This window comes from Pleurodeles waltl, chromosome 4_1 (genome assembly GCF_031143425.1).
Source record: "Pleurodeles waltl isolate 20211129_DDA chromosome 4_1, aPleWal1.hap1.20221129, whole genome shotgun sequence".
Classification (NCBI taxonomy): Eukaryota; Metazoa; Chordata; class Amphibia; order Caudata; family Salamandridae; genus Pleurodeles; species Pleurodeles waltl.
In genome coordinates, this window is record NC_090442.1 from 548981352 (window position 1) to 548999016 (window position 17665).

Consider the following 17665-nt stretch of genomic DNA (forward strand, 5'->3'; position numbering starts at 1 on the left):
GTCTTGCATTGCCGAACTCGCTGAGTTGACCTCCGACTTTGTGGGATCCTCTTTTGTTGTGCTGAGATGACCGCCATGCTCAGATTTTCCTGAATGCCTGTTCAGGTGCTTCTGCGTGTGATGCCTGCTTCTGCATGTGCTCTCTCTATTGCTGAGCGCCCCCTCTGTCTCCTCCTCCAAGGGGCGACCTCCTGGTCCTTCCTAGGCCCTGGCAGCACCCAAAATCTTCAACCGCGACTCTTGCAGCTAGCAAGGCATGCCGTGGGAGATCTTCTGACCAAAGGAGACGTTCCTGGCACCTTCCTTTGTTGCAGAATCTTTGGCTTCTTCCACCTGGAGGCAGCCCTTTTGCACCTTCATCTGGGGGTTTAGTGGGCTCCTGCCCCCCTGGACACTTGCATGACTCTGGACTTTGTCCCCTTCCTTTACAGGTCCTCAAGTCCAGGAATCCATCTTCAGTGCTTGGCAGTCAGTTGTTGTCTTTGCAGAATCCCCTATTTCGACTTTACTGTCTTTCTGGGGTAGTAGGGTAACTTTACTCCTACTTTTCAGGGTCTTGGGTGGGATATCTTGGGCACCCTTAGTGTTTTCTTACACTCCCAGCAACCCTCTACACACTACACTAGGCCTGAGGTCCATTCGTGGTATGCATTCCACTTTTGGAGCATATGGTTTGTGTTGCCCCTAGGCCTATTTTCTCCTATTGCATTCTATTGTGTTCTACAGTGTTTGCACTACTTTTCTAAGTGTTTTACTTTCCTGATTTTGGCTTGTGTGTATATTTTGTGTATATTACTACCCTCCTAAGGGAGTATATCCTCTGAGATACTTTTGGCATATTGTCACTAAAATAAAGTACCTTTATTTTTAGTAACTCTGAGAATTGCGTTTTCTTATGATATAGTGCTATATGATATAAATGGTATAGTAGGAGCTTTGCATGTCTCCTAGTTCAGCCTAAGCTGCTCTGCTATAGCTACCTCTATCAGCCTAAGCTGCTAGAACACTACTAATCTACTAATAAGGGATAACTGGACCTGGCACAAGGTGTAAGTACCACAAGGTACCCACTATAAGCCAGGCCAGCCTCCTAAATTGGTGGCAGTGGTGGGATAAGTACTTGTAACTGCTTTACCACTTTGTGATTGGTGTTTTTCATAAGAAAAACATATACCAAATACTTCAGAAACAGATTTCTAGTTTTCCTTCTCTAAAACTTTCTAAAATGTTTCTGAAAAGTTTCTGAAAACTTGTAAAAGTTTTCAAAAGTTTTCAAAACTTTTTCTCTGTTCTTTAAAAAGTCCCCAAAACTTTGTTTTCTCTCTCTGTCCTAAACCTTTTCTATCATGTCTGCAGTAGAGCTTTGGCCCACAGTTGTCCAGGCAACATATGGAAATCTAAACTTTAAAAGTCTGAGGGCTCTCTGCATAGAAAGAGGTTTAGCAATTGGTAAGAATCCTAAGAAAGATCTTCTCCTTAGCCTTCTCCTAGAAAGTGACCAGAACCAGTCTGGCCCATCCCAGGATCAGGAGGTAGAGGAGGGCGGTACCCAGCCAGACTCAGTAGAGTCCCCTGAGGATGCTGGGGAGGGTTCTTCCAAGGACCTGTCAGCTAACAGGCCACCTAGTGACACTGGTAGTGGGAGAGGGTCATATATTAGTAGGGCACCTTTTACTCATAAAGGGCAGGTTACTAGAGTCCAGTCAGTTAGGGACAGGTCCAACTCTGCCAATTCCCACATTTCTTCTGTGTTTCACAATTCCCAAGCCTCCCACCCTGAGGATAACTTAATGGAAAGGGAACTCAGAAAGCTAAGGTTGGAAGAGGCCAGGCTGAAGCTCAAACAGCAGCAGCTGGCCTTAGACAGGGAATCTCTGGATGTGGAAAGGGAAAGGCAGAGGTTGGGGTTAGTTCCCCATGGTGGCAGCAGCAGTGTTTTTTATAGCAATCCTGTTAGAGAGCAAGATCCCAGAAACCTGCATAAGATAGTCCCCCCTTACAAGTAGGGGGATGACATTAACAAGTGGTTTGCTGCACTTGAGAGGGCCTGTATGGTTCAGTTGGTACCTCAAAGGCAATGGGCTGCAATTTTGTGGCTATCTTTCACTGGTAAGAGTAAGGATAGGCTCTCCTTACTGTCAGAGAAAGTGATTCTAACAATTACAAAGTTTTGAAGGATGCACTCTTGGATAGATTTGTCTTAACCACTGAACAATACAGGATTAAGTTCAGAGACACCAGAAAAGAGTCCTCTCAAGACTGGACACACTTTGTAGACTGTTCAGTGAAGGCCTTGGAGGGTTGGTTACATGGCAGTAAGGTGACTGACTATGAAATTGTGTATAATCTAATCCTAGGAGAGCATATTTTGAATAATTGTGTGTCTGATTTGTTGCACCAGTACTTGGTAGACTCAGATCTGACCTCTCCCCAAGAAATGAGAAAGAAGGCAGACAAATGGGAAAGAACAAGAGTGAACAGAAAAGTTCATACAGGGGGTGACAAGGATGGCAAGAAGAAGGATGGTAAGTCTTCTGACAAGGGTGGGGACAAAGATTAAAATAATCTGAGTCTTCATCAGGCCCACAAAAATCCTCTGGGGGTGGTGGGTCCAAATCCTCTTCTCACAATCAGAAACAGCCATGGTGTTATTTATGTAAAGTAAAAGGTCATTGGGCAAGTGATGCCACTTGTCCAAAGAATAACACCAAGGCTCCGACTACCACAACCCCAACTGCAACCTCTAGTGCCCCTAGTAATAGCAGTGGTGGTGGTAAGTCTACTACAAATAGCCAATCCAAGGGTGTAGCTGGGCTCACTATTGGCAATGTAGTTGGGGTTGGTCTTGTTAGAGAGACCACAGAGGCTGTTTTAGTCTCTGATGGTGGCATTGACTTTGCCACCTTGGTTGCGTGTCCCCTTAATATGGGTAAGTACAAGCAACTACCCCTAATTAATGGTGTTGAGGTTGAGGCCTACTGGGACACAGGAGCCAGTGTAACTATGGTTATGAAGAAACTGGTTCACCCTGATCAACACCTACTTGGTCAGTCGTACCAAGTGACTGATGCTCACAATAACACACTTAGCCACCTCATGGCTGTTGTGAATCTCAATTGGGGGGGGGTTACTAGTCCAAAGAAGGTTGTGGTAGCCACTGAATTACCTGTAGATTGCTTACTAGGCAATGATTTGGAGACATCAGCTTGGGCTGAAGTTGGAGGCTCATGCAGCAATGCTGGGCATTCCTGGGCATATTTTGCTTTGACAAGGGCTCAGGCCAAAAAGCAAAAAGGACAGGGAAACTTGGATCCTGGAACAATGGACCAAGTGCTCCCAAAAGCTCGGGGTAGGAAGGGTAAATCCTTGCCCACTATCCCTCCCTCACCAGAAGATTCCCCTTTTGAGGAAGAAGAATCCTCTCCCTGTGCAGAACCTACACCAGATGAGCTGGCAGCAGACACTGCTGAGCTTTTGGGTGCAGGGGGGCCTGCTAGGGAAGAGCTGGGTGTGGTACAGCATACCTGTCCCACACTAGAGGGTTTGAGACAGCAAATTGTCAAACAGAAGAATGGGGATGTCAGTGATAGCCATAAGGTGTATTGGGAAGACAACCTCCTGTATACTGAATCAAGGGACCCTAACCCTGGAGCTGCCAGGAGATTGGTCATCCCTTTGTTTCTTCTTACCTTGGCACATGACACTCCTTTGGCTGGGCATTTGGGCCAAAGTAAAACGTGGGACAGGCCTGTTCCCCTGTTTCACTGGCCTCATATGTCAGAGGACACCAAAGAGTTTTGTCGCTCTTGTGTGACCTGGCAAGACTGGTGGCACTCCAAAGGCCCCCTTAATTCCACTTCCTGTGGTTGGGGTGCCCTTTGAAAGGGTAGGGGTTGACATAGTTGCCCCCCTTGACCCTCCAACAGCTTCAGGCAATAGGTTTATCCTAGTGGTAGTGGACCATGTCACTAGGTACCCTGAAGCAATTCCCTTTAGGACTACTATAGCTCCTGCAGTGGCAAAGGCCCTCCTGGAAATCTTTTCAGCAGTGGGCTTCCCTAAGGAAGTGGTATCAGACAGAGGTAGTAACTTCATGTCTGCATACCTCAAGGCAATGTGGAAGGAGTGTGGTGTAACATACAAGTTCACTACTCCTTATCATCCACAAACAAATGGTCTGGTTGAGAAGTTTAATAAAACTCTCAAGGGTATGATAATGGGACTCCCTGAAAAACTCAGAAGGAGATGGGATGTCCTGTTACCTTGCCTCCTTTTTGCTTACAGGGAGGTACCCCAAAAAGGAGTGGGCTTTAGCCCCTTTGAACTCCTCTTTGGATACCGTGTGAGAGGTCCCCTTGCACTTGTTAAGGAGGATTGGAAACAACCTTTAAAAGCTCCTAAACAAGACATTGTGGATTATGTACTTGGCCTAAGATCAAGAATGGCTGAGTACATGAAAAAGGCCAGTAAAAACCTTCAGGCCAGCCAGGAGCTGCAAAAGCAATGGCATGACCAGAAGGCTGTTCTGACCCAGTACCACCCAGGACAGAAGGTGTGGGTATTGGAGCCTGTGGCCCCAAGAGCACTCCAGGACAAATGGAGTGGACCCCATCTAATTGTTGAGAAAAAGTGTGAGGTTACCTACTTGGTAAACCTGGATGCCAGGAGTCCCATTAGGGTGCTCCATGTCAACCGCCTAAAACCCTACTATGTCAGGGCTGATGGCACCCTGCTCATGGCAACAGATGAGGGACAGGAAGAAGAGAGTGACCCTCTCCCGGATCTCTTCTCCACCACTGAAGCTGATGGCATAGTGGAGGGAGTAGTACTTGCAGATTGCCTTACTACTGAGCAGAAGGACAACTGTATAAATCTCTTAAGTCAGTTTTCTGAACTCTTCCTACTGATACCAGGTACCACTACCTGGTGTGAGCATACAATCAATGCTGGAGACAGTTTACCTGTCAAAAGTAAGATGTATTGGCAGCCTAACCATGTCAGGGACTGCATTAAACAAGAGGTTCAGAAAATGTTAGACTTAGGAGTGATTGAGCCTTCAGAAAGCCCATGGGCTAGCCCAGTGGTGCTTGTCCCAAAACCTCACAGTAAGGATGGTAAAAGAGAGATGAGGTTTTGTGTTGACCATAGAGGGCTCAACCAGGTAACCAAGACAGATGCTCACCCTATACCCAGGGCAGATGAACTGATAGATACACTGGCTTCTGCCAAGTATCTAAGCACTTTTGATTTAACTGCAGGGTATTGGCAGATTAAATTATCAGAAGATGCTAAATCCAAAACTGCATTTTCAACCATTGGAGGGCACTATCAATTCACTGTGATGCCCTTTGGTCTGAAGAATGCACCTGCCGCTTTTCAAAGGTCGGTGAACACAGTCCTACAAGGGTTGGATGGTTTTAGTGCAGCATATTTGGATGATATAGCTGTCTTTAGCTCCACCTGGGATGATCACCTGGTCCACCTGTGGAAAGTTTAGGAGGCCCTGCAAAAGGAAGACCTCACTATCAAGGCCTCAAAGTGCCAGATAGGGCAGGGGAAAGTGGTTTATCTGGGCCACCTGGTAGGTGGGGAACAGATTGCACCACTGCAGGGGAAGATTCAGACCATTATGGAATGGGCTCCCCCTACAACTCAAACCCAGGTGAGAGCCTTTCTAGGCCTCACAGGGTACTATAGGAGGTTTATTAAGAATTATGGCTCCATTGCAGCTCCTCTTAATGACCTCACTAGTAAAATGATGCCTAAAAAGGTATTGTGGACAGGTAGCTGTCAAAAAGCTTGTGATGAACTAAAACAGGTCATGTGCTCTGCACCTGTCCTAAAAAGTGCTTGCTACTCCAAAAACTTCATAGTCCAGACTGATGCTTCTGAATTAGGGGATGGGGCAGTGCTATCACAGCTTAATACTGAGGGCCAGGATCAACCTGTGCTTTCATCAGCAGGAGGTTGACCCCTAGAGAAAAGAGTTGGGGCCAGATGTATCAAACGAAATTGCATTTGCAAACGGTGCGAATCGCTAAATTTGGCCGTTTGCAAATGCAAAAACGTGGTCTGCGATGCATGAAAGGCATTTGCAGACCAAAAATAAGGAATCGCAAAAACAGCGATTTTTTGCGTTGCAACCTGGTTTTGCGTCTCACATTTTGCGTCTCGCAATTTGCGACATGAAATACCAAATCGCAATTAGCGATTCGGTATTTCAAGTAGGAAATTGTGAGATGCAAAATGCGACTCACAAAACCAAGTCGCAATTCGATGCATCAAAAAAACACAAATTGCGATTTTTCGCAGAATGGCCTTTTGCACATGCAAAATACCACTAAGTGAAACCAGGTGGTAACCAGGTGCAACCTATATAAAGAGGCCCAGAATGCCTCAGACTCTTTTCCAGAATGGCTGCTCTCTACGTCATGGCGAGGAGAATGAGGATCCTGGCAGGTTTGTGGAGAGGGAGGAAGAGGCAGGAGTGCATTTTCAGAGTGTGCATTACCCTTTTTAAAGAGACTGAGGAGGAAATATATGAGAAGTACAGGTTGAACTCAGCCATGATACTTGACCTGATAGCTGAGCTACAACCCATACTGCAGCACACAACACATAGGACTCATAGCATACCCACCCATGTGCAGGTATTATGCTCCCTGCACCTACTCGCCTCAGGGAGCTATCAAGGGGTCATAGCAGCAGCTGGAGGAGTATCACAGAGTGCCCTCTCTAGATTTTTCAGTGCATTTATCAACGCCATGCTGAGTAGGATACACCAGTACATCAGATTCCCCCACACGCCACAGGAAATACAGCAGACAAACATAGATTTCTACCAGATAGCACAGTTCCCCCACGTCCCAGGTGCCATAGATGGGACACATGTTGCAATCTGTCCACCATCGGCCACAGAGTATGTGTACCGCAACCGTAAATACCAACATTCAATGAATATACAGGTGATATGCAATGCCGCCTACATCATAACTGATCTCGTGGCCAGGTACCCAGGGAGCACACATGATTCATACATCTTTCGCCATAGCGGCATTCACACAAGACTGCTAGCTGGGGAGTTTGGTGAAGGATACCTACTAGGTATTGTCCCTCTGTACACTGGCTCATTGATGCCGTTGTGACATCAGATGGCTCACTTACTCATTATACCCTCTGTTCCTTCCAGGAGACAGTGCCTACACAGTGCGCACCTACATGATGATGCCCTACCTCAATCCTACAGCACCAGCAGAACGGAGATACAATGCAGCACACAGGGCAACCCGCAATGTGGTGGTGCGCACCTTTGGCCTGCTGAAGAGTCGCTTCAGGTTCATCCACAAAAGTGGAGGTGCACTACAGTACAGCCCGGAGACAACATGTAGAATAGTGGCAACATGTGCGATCTTGCACAATATAGCTACCACCAGGGGCATACCTGTGGAAATATCTGATTCAGACTCTGATGAGGATGATGATCCCATACACCCCTACAGCCAGCAGACAGGACCAGTCCAGCAGAGGGCAGGCAAAGGCCTGCTGACATCACGCACAACCATTTCAGATGTAAGTAATGACAACACACCTTCACTGACATGTGTACTGGTAGTTAGAATATTTATTACCTTAACATCAGGTAACATATGTTTCACTAGCAGAAAAATGAAATAACACGTGTCTTAAAAAAAAGCAGATAACAGTATCTCACTATTGAATCATAGTTTACTGTATCAGACAATAAGAAAACAGTCCCCTGTGGCCATTACTGTCACTTTCTACGGCCACGCAAGCCACTCGAGTGCGCAGTGGCCTCACTGGCACCTCTGTTGTCGGCCTCAGTGGCAGTGCTGTGCCTGGCACTGCGAAGCCTAGCATCAGTGGTGGGCACTGCTAAGCTGCTGAGGCTAGATGTGTCCTTTGTGTCCCCTAGTCCCAGTTCACTGGGTGTAGCAGAGCGGTTATCCAGCATATTGTCCAGTACAGTAGTGATCTGCACCAGTCCCTGTGCCACATCCCTACTGCTGTGCCTTGCCTCCACCTGTGCGGCCACAGCACGCCGCGATATGAGGGCTGTTGAAGTAGCGAGGCGATTGACCGAGCGACAGAAACCACCAAACATGCCCATAAAATGCCTCTCCTGCCTGCGGTGGCTGACTCTGTTGTGCCGCAGCTCTGTGCACAGTTCCCTCACTGTAATTGTCAGCTCCCTGGTGTTCTCAGAAGCTTGGCTCTGTCCCTCATGCAGTTTAGTGAGGTTGGAATTTAGGCACTCCAACTGCCGATGCAGCTCCCCCATGTTGGCATTGTGTGCCTGCATCTGCCTTTGTAAAGCTGATATTTTCCTGTTTTGCAGGTGTTGCTGTTTCAACATAGCAGATTCCAGGCCACCGAAGACTGATGGCTCCTCTCCTGCTTCCATATGCTGTGCACCTGCATACGAAGGCCTCCTGCGGGGTGTTGTGCTATGCTGGGGCTGGGCATCTGCCATCTGGGGAAGGTGTGTGGCCGTCATCCCGCATGTCGTCAGAGTCCTGGCTCAATTCGGATAGCGGTACAGCCCTAGCCCTGTATCGGATAGGCGCTATATTCTGTGACTCACTGGTGTTTGAGTCAGATGCAGGGTGGGTTTCACTATCCCCCACAATGGCACTTGCAGATACTGCTGGGCCTGGGCCACCTGCAACGACAATGTGCAGCATGTCAGTTATGTATGTATCACCAAAGGTTACACAATGGTAATAAATGTACTGTTACATCATATCACTATGTTGTGGGTGTTGTGTTCTTCTGGGTGTCGCTCTACTTAATTACATTCTATGTGCTACTTTCAGCTCTGGGTTGTGGACTACCACTCCCATAAGGCATTGTTGTGCCGCTTCTAAGATGTGGAATGGACTACTTATCACAATGCTTTGCACTATTTGCTAATTCCTAAGGGGTATTTGTAAACACACATATAGGGTTACATTTCAATATTGCACTTACCTTTACTGGTGCTTGGTGTGCCGGATGTGTCGATGTCAGTGACCCCACTGACAGCTTCTGGGAGGAGTGTCGACTCCACCAGGTCTTCCATTGGGGTGGAGGGCGTCTCCTGTGCTCCTTGCCTCCTAAAGTCTTCTTGCCACCCTCTCCTTGGCACGGGAACGCAGGTCGTAACACCTCTTCTTGATCTCCTCCACAGAGCGCTGCGCAACTCCCACAGTGCAGATTTTTGTTTGAATGTCTGCCCAGAGTCTGCGCTTTTCACTCTCAGGGACCTGGAGTAAGCTCTTTCCAAACAGACGGTCATGGCTCCTCACCACCTCCTATGTGAGCACCTCCAATTCCTGCTCACTAAACTTGAGTTTCCTTTTCCTCTCTCCCTTCTCCTTTCCCTTTGCAGAGGTGTCCATGGTGATGTGCAGTCCTGCCTTGTTCACAGACTTGCTCACTGTGGCTGAGCTGTGTCTCTCACAGTGCTCCTTTGGGTGTGGCACCTGCAAACTGCCTTGGGATGACTCACTTCCTGCTTGTGATGTCATAAGGCTCTGCCAGGTGTGCGTTCTTGCAATTTGCGATTTTCAATTACCGAATCGCAAATTGCGTTCTCGCAAATTGCAATTCGGTATTTGGGCCTCGCAAAACACAAATAGCGATTTTTAAGAAATCGCTAATTCCGAATTGCAAATACGTTACATAGCACATTGCAACTCGGAAATAGCGATTTCTTAAAAATCGCAATTTGCGATTAGCAGACGGCTTTCTTGATACATCTGGCCCTTAGTGTGCCATAGAGAGCGAGGCCTTTGCTGTGGTCTGGGCACTGAAAAAGTTGAGACCATACCTGTTTGGTACTCACTTTATTGTTCACACAGACCACAAACCTCTACTGTGGCTAAAACAAATGAAAGGTGAAAACCCTAAATTGTTGAGGTGGTCCATATCCCTACAGGGAATGGACTATACAGTGGAGCATAGACCTGGGAGTACCCACTCCAATGCAGATGGACTCTCCAGATATTTCCACTTAGACAACGAAGACTTATCTGGGCAAGGTTTGCCTTATTGTCCCTCGTTTGGGTTGGGGTTGTGTAGGAAAGTACCATCTTGCCTGGCATTTTACCCCCATTTTTACTTGTATGTATGTTTGTTTTTGCCTATGTCACTGGGATCCTGCTAGCCAGAACCCCAGTGCTCATAAAGTGTGCCCTGTATGTGTTCCCTGTGTGATGCCTAACTGTATCACTGAGGCTCTGCTAACCAGAACCTCAGTGTTTATGCTCTCTCTGCTTTTAAAATTGCCACTGCAGGCTAGTGAATAATTTCACCAATTCTGATTGGCACACTGGAACACCCTTATAATTCCCTAGTATATAGTACCTAGGTACCCAGGGTATTGGGGTTCAAGGAGATTCCTGAGGGCAGCAGCATTTCTTTTGCCACCCATGAGGAGCTCAGACAATTCTTACACAGGACTGCCACTGCAGCCTGAGTGAAATAACGTCCACGTTATTTCACAGCCATTTTACACTGCACTTAAGTAACTTATAAGTCACCTATATGTCTAACCCTCACTAAGTGAAGGTTAGGTGCAAAGTTACTTAGTGTGAGGGCACCCTGGCACTAGCCAAGGTGCCCCCACATTGTTCTGGGCAAATTCCCCGGACTTTGTGAGTGCGGGGACACCATTACACGTGTGAACTACATATAGGTCAATACCTATGTGTAGCTTCACAATGGTAACTCCGAACATGGCCATGTAACATGTCTAGGATCATGGAATTGTCACCCCAATACCATTCTGGTATTGTCACCCCAATACCATTCTGGTATTGGGGGACAATTCCATGCATCCCCGGGGCTCCAGCATGGACCCCGGGTACTGCCAAACTAGCTCTCTGGGTTTTTCTCTGCAGCTACCGCTGCTGCCAACCCTCAAACAGGTTCCTGCCCACCTGGGGTCTGGGCAGCCCAGTCCCAGGAAGGCAGAACAAAGGATTTCCTCTGAGAGAGGGTGTTACACCCTCTTCCTTTGGAAATAGGTGTTAAGGGCTGGGGAGGAGTAGCCTCCCCCAGCCTCTGGAAATGCTTTGAAGGGTACTGATGGTCCCCTCCTTGCATAAGCCAGTCGACACCGGTTCAGGGAGCCCCCAGCCCCTGCTCTGGCGTGAAACTGGACATAGGAAAGGGGAGTGAACACTCTCCTGTCCATCACCACCCCAGGGGTGGTGCCCAGAGCTCCTCCAGTGTGTCCCTGACCTCTGCTATCTTGAATGCAGAGGTGTGAGGGCACAATGGAGACCTCTGAGTGGCCAGTGCCAGCAGGTGACGTCAGAGACTCCTCCTGATAGGCTCTTACCTGGTTAGGTAGCCAATCCTCCTCTGAGGACTATTTAGGGTCTCTCCTGTGGGTTTCTCATCAGATAACGAATGCAAGAGCTCACCAGAGTTCCTCTGCACTTCTCTCTTTGACTTCTGCCAAGAATCGACTGCTGACTGCTCCAGGACGCCTGCAAAACCGCAACAAAGTAGCAAGAAGACTACCAGCAACATTGTAGTGCCTCATTCTGCCGGCTTTCTCGACTGTTTTCTAGTGGTGCATGCTCTAAGGGCTGTCTGCCTTCACCCTGCACTGGAAGCCAAGAAGAAATCTCCCTTGGGTCGGCAGAATCTTCCCCCTGCCAATGCAGGCACCAAATTTCTGCATCACCGGTCCTCCGGGTCCCCTCTCATCTTGATGAGCGTGGTCCCTGGAACCCAGGAGCTGGATCCAAGTGACCCCGACAGTCCAGTGGTCCTTCTGTCCAAATTTGTTGGAGGTAAGTCCTTGCCTCCCCACGCCAGACAGCAATCCTGTGTACTGCATGAACTGCAGCTGCTAGGGCTTCTGTGCACTTTTGCAAGACTTCCTTCATGCACAGCACAGCCCAGGTCCCCAGCACTCTGCCCTGCATTGCCCAACTCGCTGAGTTGACCTCCAACTTCGTGGGACCCTCTTTTGTTGTGCTGAGATGACTGCCGTGCTCAGAGTTTCCTGAATGCCTGTTCAGGTGCTTCTGCGGGAGCTGCCTGCTTCTGCATGGGTTCTCTCTGTTGTGTCTCCTCCACCAATGGGCGACCTCCTGGTCCTTCCTGGGCCCTGGCAGCACCCAAAATCTTCAACCATGACTCTTGCAGCTAGCAAGGCTTGTTTGTGGTCTTTCTGCTTGGAAATAACTCTGCATCCTCCAGCACGCTGTGGGACATCTTCTGACCAAAGGAGAAGTTCCTGGCACCTTCCGTTGTTGTAGAATCTTCAGCTTCTTCCACTCGGAGGCAGCCCTTTTGCACCTTCATCCGGGGTTTAGTGGGCTCCTGCCCCCCTGGACAGTTGCAAGACTCTTGGACTTGGTCCCCTTCCTTTACAGGTCCTCAGGTCCAGGAATCCGTCTTCAGTGATTTGCAGTCAGTTGTTCTCTTTGCAGAATCCCCTATCTCGACTTTACTGTCTTTCTGGGGAAGTAGGGTAACTTTACTCCTACTTTTCAGGGTCTTGGGGTGGGGTATCTAGGACACCCTTAGTGTTTTCTTACACTCTCAGCGGCCCTCTACACACTACTCTAGGCCTGGGGTCCATTCATGGTTCGCATTCCACTTTTTTGAGTATATGGTTTGTGTTGACCCTAGGCCTATTTTCTCCTAATACATTCTATTGTGTTCTACAGTGTTTGCACTACTTATCTAAGGGGGTTATTACAACTTTGGAGGAGGTGTTAATCCGTCCCAAAAGTGACGGTAAAGTGACGGATATACCACCAGCCGTATTACGAGTCCATTATATCCTATGGAACTCGTAAGACGGCTGGTGGTAAATCCGTCACTTTACCGTCACTTTTGGGACGGATTAACACCTCCTCCAAAGTTGTAATAACCCCCTAAGTGTTTTACTTACCTGATTTTGGTTTGTGTGTATATTTTGTGTATATTACTTCCCTCCTAAGGAAGTATATATTCTGAGATACTTTTGGCATATTATCACTAAAATAAAATATTTTTAGTAACTCTGAGTATTGTATTTTCTTATGATATAGTCCTATATGATTTAAGTGGTATGTAGGAGCTTTGCATGTCTCCTAGTTCAGCCTAAGCTGCTCTGCTATAGCTACCTCTATCAGCCTAAGCTTCTAGAACACTACTAAACTACTAATAAGGGATAACTGGACCTGGCACAAGGTGTAAGCGCCACAAGGTACTCACTATAAGCCAGGCCAGCCTCCTACTTTTTTGTCACTCTGTCCTTATGTGCATTAGCATCATCTGGCGAAGGAGCAGAGGCACCGGCGACGGGGAGAGCTGCATCCTACAGGGCGCAGGAGGCCGAATCCACCGACGGTGGGGGCACCAGTGGGACGGAGGGCGAGGGGAGCACCACGCAGATACTGGAGAGGACAGATCTGACAGTGATACCTCCTCGGATGGAAGCTTCCTGGTGGTGGAGGACACCTTTGTGCCCACCCCAACTACAGGTACAGCCGCCACCCCCATACCAGCACCACCCCCCTAGCAGCCCCTCAACGTGTTTCCTGTGCTCGCTCACCCAGGAGGGTGGGCATCTCCTTCGCCCCAGGTACCTCAGGCCCTGCCCCAGTTAGCCCTGCTGCCCTCAGTGAGGAGGCTATTCACCTCCTGCGATCCATCTCTGTTGGGCCGTCAACCATTGTGAATACCATCCAGGGGCTGGCAGTCCATTTGCAACAGACAAATGCATTCCTGGAGGGCATTCACTCTGGCATGGCGGCCCAACAGAGATCAATCCAGGCTATGGCCTCCTCCTTGATGGCAGCCATTGTCCCTGTTTCTAGCCTCCCCCCTCCAATTTCCTCTACCAGTGCCATTCCCCTTAACCCCAACCTATCCCAAGCACACAGGCAGACCAGCATGCACACAGGACAACACACAGGAGTGGTTCAGGCAAACACAAGTACCACACATCATCCCACAGGCACTCACACAAACACCATTCAGCTGCAGACATACCAACATCCACTGCCTCCACTGTGTCCCCCTCCTCCTCCACGTCCACCTCCCTCCCAGTAGCGTCTACACTCACACCTGCATGCACTACATCCTCATCCACTACCACCATTACGCCTATCACTATTCTCCCCTCATTGGCAGTCACCACCCCCCAATCCATGTACACATCCCCTGTATCCTCTCCCACAGTGTCTGTGCCCTCTCCTCCCAAAGTACACAAACACAAGCACTCAGATACCCAACAACCATCCATTGCACAACAGCATCCAGCCCATGCACCCAAAAACAGCAGACAGACACCTCCTACAACCACTTCCTCTTCCTCCACTCCCAAGCCTTCACCTTCTTCCTGTCCATTGTCCCTAGGAAGCTTTTCCTCTCCACTGTTGTCCTCTTTCCTAACACTCCCACCCCGTCCTTCATGTCAGGCCAGGGTGGTCAGAACCCAGGCGAGCACCTCAGCCACCCAGTCCACGGTCACGGTAGTGTTGACAGGTACTGCAGGTGGAAGAGGATTTCCGGGCACCAGGCAGCCACACTGAAAGGGTCACTGCACCAGGTGCTTCAAGGAAGGGAATAGAGTCACAACGAGCAGCGTCTAGGAAGGGCAAGGAGACACCACTAGCTGCTATGGGGAAGGGCAAGGAGGCAACACCAGCTGCATCTAGATAGGTCAAGGAGGCACCCCCAGCTGCTACAGGGAAGTACAAGGCTCAAACCCTGGCTGCAGACAGGAAGGACAGGAGGCATGGTGCTGGGACTCATTCAGAGCCCCCACCACCAACCATGGTGGTTCAGCTGTCCAAGGCTGCAAGGGATGGGCTGGAGACTTCCCCCACCACTGCCACACTGCCACCAGCACCGCCACCAGCACCACTGCCAGCAGCAGCAGCCCCTGTGGGCAGTTGTTCGGGGCTGCATGGGAAGGGCTGGAGCCTCCCCCCACCACTGCCAGCACCGCCACCAGCACCGCCACCAGCACCACTGCCAACAGCAGCAGCCCCATTGGGCAGCTGTCCGAGGCTGCAGGGGAAGGGCTGGAGCCTCCCCCACCATTGTCAGCACCGACACAAGCACCACTGCCAGCAGCAGTCCCAGTGGGCAGCCGTCCAAGGCTGCATGGGAAGGGCTGGTGCCTCCCCCCACCACTGCCAGCACCCACGCCAGCACCGCTACGGCCACTACTGAGCAGTTATCACCGCTGGCGGAAAGTGTGTAGTCCTGCATCCATGGGCTGTTGTGCGTCCTGGCCCCTGCAAATCCTGTGGGTCTGACACCCAGGTGAGAGACTGTGACCTTGCATTCCCCAAGATCTGCAACACAGGGCACAATGCCCCCTCCAGAACCAGTAGAAGAAACCATCCACTCACCCCATCCTTCCCTGAATGAAGCACACTGGGCACTATGCCCCCTCCAGAACCAGTGGATAAGCCATCCACTCACCGCATCCTTCCCAGGATGAAGCACACTTGGCACTGTGCCCCCTCCAGAATCAGTGGAGAAGCCATCCACTCACCGCATCCTTCCCAGGATGAAGCACACTGGGCACAGTGCCCCCTCCAGAACCAGTGGAGAAGCCATCCACTCCCCCCATCCTTCCTAGGATGAAGCACACTGGGCACAGTGCCCCCTCCAGAACCAGAGGAAGTAGCCATCCACTTGAGTGACTGTGGCCTTGCACTCCCCAGGACCAAGCAGTGGGTAAACCACCCACTTGAGAGACTGTGGCCTTGCTCTCCCCAGGACACACACAGGGCATGTTGCCCCCTCCAGGACCAGTGGTGTTGTACCATCTTCCGGCTGAGGTGCCCCCCCATTCCATGTCCCCCTGAGGTGCCTGTGTATTTTCGACCTGATGCCCCTGCAGTGTTCTCTCTGTGTTGTTGCAGGACTGAGGTGGGGCCTTGGTCTGCGTGTTGTGGCCCTGTGGCCCCCGGACATTAAGAACTGGGCAGTGTCCCAACATTTGTAAATAAGTATATACGTTTGTATTTTGATGCACTTATTCATAGTATTTTATAGTATTACACTCACATTCTTCAATTCATTTTGTCCTTGCTTTATTCCTGAGGGGTACGGGATGAATATGTAATGTTTGTTCATCTGGTTGTGTTTATGGTGTTGGGGGTGGCGTTGTTGCATGTGTGTGTCACTCTCTTTTTCCTCCACCCTCCCTTGTGTGCTAGGCGGCAGTACTCACCATGGTCGTCTTCGCCGGCGTTGATGTTCATAATGCAGCAGAAGGTAGAAGAGCATTGGAAATATTTGCAGCTCGGGCTCCATGGCATCGTGTTTGTTCCCAGAGTCTCCATAGGTGAGTCCTTTGACTTCTGTACAGTGTTTCCGCCTGGCTTTTGATGTTGTTGGTACCGCCCCGGAAAATGTGGCTGATAGGCCTGTCATAATAGAGTGGGTGGTACATTGTCTTCCGCCTGGGTGTTGGTGGTTACTGCCATGGTGCTTTTTGATTTTGCCATGGTGGTCGGTGTGTTAAAGTGGCTGTCCGTCTGAGCGGTTTCCGCCGTGGTCATAATTCCATTTTGGTTACCGCCGGCCTGTTGGCAGTATTACTGCCGCTTTATCACCGACCGCCAGGGTTGTAATGGGGGCCTAAATGTAAAAATGTACTTTCTAGCACCAAAAAGTGAAAAGTGCTAATCACAGCTATCTGGTGGCACCCGACCAGGGCAAAGTCAAACTTTAAGGCTGACCACAATGGAGCGCAGGTTGGCTACACTAAGCGGTAGGCCTCAACCAAAATGTTACCTTCGCACTTAATCACTTTTTTTTGGTTCTTTTGCTCCTAACATTGAGAAAGTCTTCTTGGCAGGCCGGCTTGTGCTTGGACAATTGCAGCTTGCTTCAGTGCGAAGCCTCGCTGATTACCTAAGGTTTTTGTTCTTCTCGTCGACTCTAAAAAGCTCCAGAAATTCAGCAGGGCAAACCTGAACTTCAGGCTGAGTTGCGGTTCAACATCACTGGCTTTTACCTTGATGATCGGTCAGTCAACTTATGGAGCTTTTTACTAAAAATTCTCCAAATTATTACAAACTTCTGGAGCGTCTTCCAGAAGGTCATTTTGGGGTCTTGAAGGGTCCACAACATCAGCCAAGGATCCAGGAGCTCTGAGTTGTTCCTCAGAGATTTGGACTTACAATTTACACAATTCACATCGTCAAATCCTTAAAAGTCAGCTTGACGTTGGTCAGCTGGGATCTTCTTGCAGGAGTTGTTGCAGGTGAATTTTGGTAGCTCTTTTATATCTGCTGCTTTCAGGGAGTCCACTTTTGAAACCAGGTAAAGCCCTCTTTTGTGAAGCCCAAAGAGTGCAGCATGTGCAGTCCTCCTGAGTGCAGTCCAGGGGTTCATCAGGGCAGTCCCTCTTCTCTTGATGTTTCCAGGCAGGGACTGAGTTGCTGAGCAGCTCTCCCACATTTACTCCGGTTTCTGGGCTGGCAAGTAAGGGGCACCCCTGACCAATGGGGTACAAGATGCCACCCTCTGTATTGACAACTTCCTTAGAAGTGTTGTATATATCTGTGCAAGAATGCCCTGTTTAACAAAAATCCAAAAAGGAAATATTCTCTCCTGCAGGTTCAGGTCTGGCGAACCTAACCCACAGGTATAGCTAAATTTTCCCCACACTCCCATTCCAGCCCCTCTA